Here is a 9,458-nt window from a genome sequence, read left to right as displayed (position 1 = left end):
ATAGTGGAACATTAACTTTCTCCATAGTATCAGAGCATATTATCTCACGTGTGAAGCCTAATGATGACATGTGCTTCAGGTCATTCTGTTGTGTTATCTACATGTTTGACTTGATAAATCGCTGCATTTAAGTGTCTTGAAAATGAATCTTATATTGATAAAAAAAAAACCTTACATAAGATTATAAATAAATTATATTACTCCCATACTGCAATTTAATTTTATGGTCAATTTCAACTTCTTTTTTTCAAACACTATCAAATTAAAGGAGATCCAGGACACGATTTCTCGGATGCTGGAAGCATTGATAAAACCAAACACGGAAAGATCCCACTACAAAAATATCCCACTCTTGATCCTAGTTAAATGAAATGGTTTATTTTTTATTTTTTTCTTTTTACTGACAATGATGGAATTTTCTATTTTTTAAAATAGTTATTGCATGCTTGTCTATCTTAAAACTTTTGAATATTTTATATAGTTATAGAATACAATTCTAATTAAAACTTTTGAATATTGTATAAATTGATTTAAATGCCCAACAGTGTATAATATGTTATGCACATTAGATATTTTGAAGAAGACAACTATATAGATGTCTAGAAGTTTAACAATGTTGTAAAATTGATGATGTGTGCAGTGAAATAAATAAATAAGATACAAAATTTACGAGGTTCCTCTATAGTCAGTGTGACAGAAGTACGTTATCGGGGCAGCAATAGTGCTTTCATTATAATTTGGAATAATAGGAGTACAAAGATAACTCTCACTATTCTCTCATCTTCTCTTCCTCTCTTTTTCTTTCCTCTTTCTCTCCTTCACAATCTCTTCCGTGAGCCCCTCACATTCATCTCCTTGTAATGCTCTATTTATAGAGCAAACATTATGAAAGCAAAAAGTTCACTATTTAACTTGTGAACCTTTACTATATACATGTGGGCAAACATACCCATTGTTTTACAACATTCCCCCTTGGATGCCCACATATCAACATCAGTTAACTTGTTAAAATCTTGATCTGTTTTTGGATGCCCCCCCTGACGAGTATCTCCCCCTGATTTCAAATTCTTTAGGCTAATCATTGATCATTATGCTTCAGTCCCTTAGCGAGTAGAGTTGCCGAAAGAGGTGTTTTACATGTTGTTAAATTTCCACAGGCTTGTTCTTGAACTGGGTTGGAGGGCCTTCTGCTAGAGTTCCTCTAAAGGTTTGAATTTACTCCTTTTATCTGGAGTGGAATTTGATTTAAGGGTGGTGGACACTTGATCTTGAATCATACTTGTGATTTCTTGAAGGACTTCGAGGCTTGATTTTGAATGAAAGTGGACCATGAGGAGCTTCATGTGGCAAGTGATCTTCGGTTTTGTCGAGGATGAATCAACATGTGTTTGTTGCGCTTGTCTCTACATGCTTCAATGTATCATTTTCACTTGCCTTACTTGCTGCCCTTGCTTAAGTAGTATTTTCCCTGGTTTTCCCCCATCCATGTGTGTTATATTCTCTTGCAGTATTTGCCCTCTGATGCAGGAGTGTAATGCAACCCTTGCATTTGGATGGTTCATCACTTCTAGGTGACTGGAGACCCAGCTCCAACAACAGTTGAAGATGACTACTCGAGAGCAATGCTAGGTAAACAATCAGGAAAGGTTCCAGGCAGTCGGTTCCATACTGGGAGTTTGAGTGGAGATTCCGACATATTGCTTTCTCTATCCTTGTCTTTGCAGGTAAGAACAAGGACAAAGGAAAGGACAAAGAGATTGCATGATATGAGATACTCTTGCTCTCGTCCCTGAAGATATGAGAGAATCTTGCTATGGGGTGACTTGTTTGAAGAGGTATTCTCGGAGAGGAAGAGAACTGAGTATTTCGAAATTGTTGAAAATGCATTCTTGTAGATGAGGAAGAGTTAGGTATTCTTGCAAGTCTGCCTTGTTATGGAAAACAGAGGTCAACATATATAGAGATTTCCCCAATAGTAGGTAGTGGTGTGGATGTGGCTTCGTCATCCACACTTGTCGGCAACAATGTTGTCGTTGGAATAGTAAGATTTACGCGTTTTCAACTTTGTCAGAAATCTTTGACAAAGTTGCACGTGATATCAGAAAAAGCTGAGACTGCGTCTGAAAAATGTCAACAAACTTTATTCAGGAAAATCTGGCTTTTGAAATTCAGAGAGTGGTGCCTCTTCGATCTCTGAACAAGAGGCTCTATTGCCTCTTCTTTTATAGAGACATCAAGTGTGTTCAAGAGTATGCTCAGAAAGGTACTGCTTGTAGAAATTTCCCCCTTCTTGCACTTCTGAAATTTTATTTGACCTCCTTTTACCTTCATCATTTTTGAAAATGACTTGCCCATAGATTTGAGTCTTAGGAGTGATACAAACGAGCAGCGTCAGGATAACATATGGCGCATGTCCTTCATATCTTCTAATGGTCCTCTTACGGTTGGGGACTTTGTGAAAAAGAATAACATAACCGCTATTGTGGTAGCTAGGAATCTTCTCACTCCAAAGGATAACAGAATCCTTTCAAAATGGTCTGATGAGACGGCCGTTCAAGACTTTTTAACTCTCAGTGTTCAATGTGTGGGCTTTGTATCCAATATGGGTCAATGCCTACTTGCTCAAACTCACCAAGTTGAATCATTGATGGTTGAGGTGGCAAGTCTTAAACAAGAGATCATAGGGCTCAAGCACGAGAATACGGTGTTACACGTGCTTGCAAATAATTACTCGACGAGCATGAAAAGAAAGCTCGACCAGCTGCAAGAATCCGAAAGTCGGATTCAAAATGACCACCAGAAGTTCGTTGTTAGATTCCTAAAGCAACTGGTGCCTTCCCCTTCTGGTGTTTTGCTAAGTATCGGGGTGCCACATGATCAATCTCCAGTGCCTCCCCTTTCTGGGGTTTCCGAGTACTGAGGCTTCACATGAACAACCTTTGTGAAGGCTCCATCATATTTATTTGTTTTAACTCATGTGTATGTACATATTTGTAATTTCTCAGAGATATTAATAGATAAGCTTTATTTCATTCAGTGTATTGTGCTAAATACAATAAAACATACACTTCACTAAGATGTGGTACTTCTGGACCAAATATCAATTTATCTTTACCTTCACGAAGATAAATGATCATTCTTAGTGTCAACATCATTTGAGTATTTAACTCACAATCTTCAATCCATATAGTTCTTTAATATTATAAACATCATGGATAAGATTCGTGTTGGCATATTGTTCGATCTGAAGTTCGAGACAATATTCCTCTCAACACTTTATAACATTTCTTGACTCTTCAGGAGTTCTAAATTTAATATCACCAACTCTTCAGGAGTTCTAATTTAATGTCATTGACTCTTGCAAGAGATTTTAGTATGTTGCAACAATATCATAATGATAGTACTCACTACGGCAATTTATACCATTCATTGGTATTGAGTACATAATTTATGCTTTACCCTTCGGGGGCTTACTTCAAGCAATTTGAATCCTTCATGGATTTTCTACACTTCATGACACATTTTCCTTTGGAATTTATACAGAGTAATTTGCTCCCATGTATACTTGAGGGATTTACTTATGAATATATGATGTGGGCGACGCACAACCATTCGTATATAATTCTCCATTCATATGAACTCGTTTACAAGAGTATAATTTTAGGTTTCAATTAGTAACCTTGTGTCATATCATGTGAGTGTAATTCACTGTATTACAAAATGCTCATATGTAACCTCCTTGGTTCAACATCTTTTTGGCTATTTGTATTTTATTCAAATATATATATATATATATAGGTCAATTTATTCACGTTCTTACAAAATTGTAATGGAATTACCTTTCTCTATTTTGGCCAATAATTTTGTTGACGAAAAAGAACGAGACTCAATATCAACACAGCTCATTGATGAATTTAGTAGCTACTTGTAAAAACCAAAATTACCATTGGTTATCATCAATCTATGATCCCATATTCTCAGGTGCATGCGCATGCATAAAAGCTTTTCATTTCTTTGGATATTCATTACCTCTTCAAGGGCATTACACCATCTCTTCCAGGATAGTCGTAATTTAGAAAATGTGGATCATAACCTCTTCTAGAGTGTTATAGAGCTTGGATTTTAATCTCCACTTTCGGGAGTTGAGTCATTTGGAACCTATACGTCTATCATGCTTCATGAATGAGACATGAATATTCCCATGTCCACGGATTGTCCTTTTTGGGACGTGTATCCATGCGGCAACTGTTATGCTTCTGGCGTGCAACAGTTATGCTTCGGGAATGAAATAGTTCAATAATGCAATATTCTTCTTCTTTCGAATGACTGAATCTTTTGAGTCTGAGGGTCTGCCATGCTTCAGGCGTGCAACAGATAAATCATTTGCTGCCATATTATTTTGTCCAACCGGGACATCAATTCTTGTAGGCACATTTGCAGCAAGTATATATGATTTCATCACTTTCGTTGCATCATTCAATTATTCCTATTTCATTTTCTCATTGATTGCTTCGTGAATCAAAATAAGACAAATTCTCTTCGTTCTTCTGGAACGGTATTTTCTTATTATTCTTCTTTAATGATATTTTCTCATCGTTCTTTTGGAATGATATTTACTCATCATTCTTCTGAAATGATGTTATTTTCTCCCCCTAATGGTGGGAAAACTGTTTTATCATAGTCTACAAATCATGCGGTAAATATATCCCCGGTCAAGGGTTCCAAATGTTGAATGATAGATAGTGGATCAAATTCAACATAAATTCCCAGTTTGTATTGATGCCTTATTTTAGTACATTGTGGCAGTACTACAGGCACATAGATAATACAACCAAAAACTCGTAAATGTGTAATGTTTTGCTGGTGCCTAAACACAAGTTGTACTGAGAAATATTGATGGTTGGCAACTGGTCTCAACCAAACTTAATAATGAATTATGTAAAATGGCATGTCCACATGTAGAAAACTTGCAATTTCGTTTTCATGAGCAGAGCGTGGGTAATCAATTTCATTCGCTTAATAAATGCTTCTGCTAAACCATTTTGAGTATGGGCATGAGGAACTTCTGGTCATTATTTAGTAGTCTGTAGACTGAGACTCTTATTATTACAATTAAGTTGAGGCACTGCAACACTTCAAACTTACAGTACTCATCAAGGAATTTCATGTCCTGATCTTCAGGATCAAGGGGCTTCATACCTGATCTTTTTGTGTGATGGAACTTCGGGTCCAATCATTTTATATGATGAGGATCAAGAAACCGTAGGTTCTGATCTAATCAAGGAACTTCAGGTCCTATATATACTCATTGTAACACAAGATAAGTACAATAAATAAATTAAAGCAATATGCGGTAATTCCAGCCATAATGAATAAATTGCATTTAAGTAAATAAAGCTTGTGACAAGAGCTTTAATTCAACACCATTCACATAAATCAAAACTTAAAGCAATAGACGGCAAAACCGTCCATGGTAAATAAATTGCTTTAAACACTACTACAAAATGGTCTTATAGTGTCAGTAGATGGTATTGGTTTAATTTAATATAGTGGCGGATAAGACAGTTGCGACACTAACTGAACATGACGTCGGATTTACTGTCGCTTATAAACGTCATAAATTACTAGTGTTGCATTTAAATCGACGTAAACATACATTTTAATATTTTTAAATCATGGTGTCGCTTTTAAACTGACGTAAACATACATTTTAATATTTTTAAATATTGGTGTCGGTGTCGCTTTTAATCCGACGTAAACATACATTTTAATATTTTTAAATACTGTTGTCGCTTTTAAACCGACGTGCAAATACATTTAAATATTTTTAAATAATGGTGTCGCTTTTAAACCGACGTAAACATACATTTTAATAGTTTTTAAATAATGGTGTCGTTTTTAAGCGACATAAAGTAGGAGAGCTTTTCAATCAATGTTGCAAAAGCTTCCTTATTTCGATGCCACATCAGGCTCACGTTGGTTTAAACCGATGCAAACTTGGCCTATTTCGAGGCCGCCTGCTACGATTGTCAGGGACATGTCGGTTTTAACTGACGCAAACTTGTCCTTATTTCGACGCTACACAAGCTTGTCCTTATTTTTTAAAATATTTTTAAGCCTGCGTCGGTTCTGAGGGACATAGATTTTAGTTTTTTTAAATATTTTAAAATTCGGTGTCGGTTTTAAGCGACATAATAATTATCTTTATATACCTCCCCCCGTGTTTTCTTCTTCCTCTCTTGCATTTTTCTTATTCGTTCTTCCAATTTCAAACCCTCCCGTGTTCTCTCTTGCACCTTTCTTATTTGTTCTTCCAACTTCAAACCCTTCCGTGTTCTCTCTTGCACCTTTCTTATTTGTTCTACCAACTTCATTTGTTCCTTCTTCACAACAGTTAGTTTTTCTTGCTTCTAATATTTTTATTTTCTCCACTTATGTTTAATTTTTATTTACAATTTATTTTAGTAGGGAATTTATTTGAGCTGGTTGAGTACATAAAGATTTGATCGACGACAAAATTCTTCCATAATTTAGGTTTCTATCACTAAATTCTTTAATTTTATATTGTATAATACACAAGTTTATTTATTTAAAAGTTCTAATTTAAGTGCTTAGATACATTTATACTATTTTTGTTAAATTAATAAATATTTAGTCGAATGAATTAATTTTGTCACTTGAATTGTTATGAGAAAAATGAAATGAATAATATTTATAAGCATTTATGTGAAATTGACATATTAAATATAACATAAACCTATAATATTTAGTAATATAAGAATATATTATGTTAAATTAATTTGTTTTGCACTCTAATTGTTATTTTAATTTGTTTTTGTTGTTATTTTGATAACTTTTGGTTGTTATTTACTAGAATGGATTAGATGAGCATAATTTGATAACTTTTTTGTTGTTATTTTAATTTGTTTTTACTATAATAGATGTTGAAAAATTAAAAGATTGCAATCGTGATAGAGTTCGAGGGTTGAAAGATAGAAATTGAAAATTCTAATAGTTATCCCTACATGATAGGGATTGAAAGATTGTAGGCATTTTAGTGTCAACATAATATTTTGCCCTCGTAAAGCGGTAAAACATGGACATGAGTTGGTTGAAGATAGCTCGAAATTCGGAAGCTTATACAACTGGAATTAATTTGTTTTTGGACCAAGCGGTTGCAAATGGTGTTGGCCTTGATAAGTTTAGATGTCCTTGCAGAAGATGTTGTAATCGATATACTTTTGTTAGGAACACTATTGTTGAACATCTCATATTGTATGATATGGATAAAGATTATAAAAACGCTTGGTGGCGACATCATGGTGAGAAAAACATTGGAGAGCAAAATGTGGCAATCGGAGAAGTAGAAATAGGAGATGAGGTGGCTGGTATGCATGATTTTCTTAATGATATATTTGTCCAACCATTAATAGAAGAAGGTGTTGGGCCGTCTACTGAACCCCCTATTGGGGAAAGGCGTCAAGAAGAGGTGGAGACTTTTTTTAGGTTGCTTGAAGAGGCAGATCAAGATTTATGGCCAGGATGTAAAGAGTTTAAGAAATTGGAATCGGTTGTAAGACTGTATCAGATCAAGTGTTTAGCGGGAATGCCATATGAGATCTTCACCACTTTACTTGAGTTAATTAAAAAAATGTTGCTTGAAGGGGATTGTTTGTCTGATTCCTATTATAAGGCAAAAAAACTTATAAATGACTTGGGTCTGACGTATGTGAAAATTGATGCATGTCCCAATGATTGCATGATCTATTGGAAAGATACTTCGGAGTTGACCGTGTACTCGGTTTGTGGTGAATCAAGATATAAAATTACCAACGTAGAAGATAGCTCAAGAAAAAAGATCGCATCTAAGATTATGTGGTATTTTCCTTTAAAACCACGATTGCAACGATTTTTTATGTCGCAGCATACTGCTGAACATATGAGGTGGCACACAACTGAATGTCCTAAGGATGAGTTTATGAGGCATCATTCAGATTCTCCTGCATGGAAGCATTTGGATAATTTATATCCAGATTTTGCGTTAGAAATTCGAAATGTCAGATTAGGGTTGGGCAGTGATGGATTTAATCCTTTTGGGAAAATGAGGCATGATCATAACACATGGCCTGTGGTGCTTTCTGTTTACAATTTGCCGCTCTAGATGTGCATGAAGCAACCAAATTTGTTGTTGTCTCTATTAATACCAGGACCGCGTAGTCCTGGTAAAGAGATTGATGTATACATTTGTCCACTAATTGAAAAGTTGAATGAGTTGTGGGAGGTGGGCACTCCCACTCATGATGCATATTCCAACCAAAGTTTTACAATGAAGGCTGCCGTCTTATGGACTATAAGTGATTTTCTAGCTTATGGAATGTTGTCAGGATGGAGTACACATGGCTTTAAAGCCTGTCCACATTGCATGCATGATAAAGAATCTATTTACTTGCCAGCGAGTTGTAAGATTTGTTATATAGGGCATCGACATTTTCTTGAAGATAATCATAGGTTTCGAAGGCATACCATAAATTTCAATGGTCGTTGAGAGCATCGTAGTGCACCAAGGCAGTTGACTGGTTTACAATGTCTCGAAGAACTTTCTACATTGAGATTTGCTTTTGGAAAACCAAAGAAAGATGCTTATGTTGGGCAATGCAGAAAAAGAACTTCGGGCAGTACAAGTAGTAACAGTTAGTGGAAGAACAAATCTATTTTTTATGAACTACCTTATTAGAGGCATCTGTTGATTAGACACAATCTCGATGTTATGCATATCGAGAAGAATATATGTGCCAGTGTGGTGGGAACATTGCTAGATATAGAAAAGTCTAAAGATGGATTGGTTGCATGTGCAGATCTTGAAGTCTTGAACATAAGACGTAGTCAACACCCATGTAGAGAAGGAAATAGAACATTTCTACCTCCAACATTGTTCACGTTGAAAAGAGAAGAAAAAACTGCGTTTTGCAAAGTGTTGTCTACCATTCGGGTCCCCGATGGATATTCTTCAAATTTATCGAGATGTGTGCACGTGAATGAACAAAAAATACATGGGTTGAAAAGTCACGATTGCCATGTTTTAATGCACCAGTTACCCCCGCTTGCAATATGCCCGGTTTTGCCTAAAGCTGTTACTATGATGTTATTAGAGTTGAGTGCAATTTTCAGATAGTTGTGTAATAAGAAGGAGTCTAAGGAAGGATTCAAGCAACTGAATTCAAGAATTGCCTTGACATTATGTCAACTTGAAAAAATATTCCCTCTTGCATTTTTTGATATAATGGTGCACCTTCCAGTTCACTTGGCAGATGAAGCAGCTCTTGCAGGGCCTGTTCAATATAGATGGATGTATCCAATTGAACGGTAATTAATCAATTTTTATAAATTTTTTGCAATTGTAGTCATAGCTTTAATTTATAATTCTAATAATTTGTGTTTCGTTTATAATTGTAGGTATT

This window comes from Malus sylvestris, chromosome 6, assembly GCF_916048215.2.
Source record: "Malus sylvestris chromosome 6, drMalSylv7.2, whole genome shotgun sequence".
NCBI classification, from domain to species: domain Eukaryota; kingdom Viridiplantae; phylum Streptophyta; class Magnoliopsida; order Rosales; family Rosaceae; genus Malus; species Malus sylvestris.
This window is presented reverse-complemented; position numbering follows the sequence as displayed.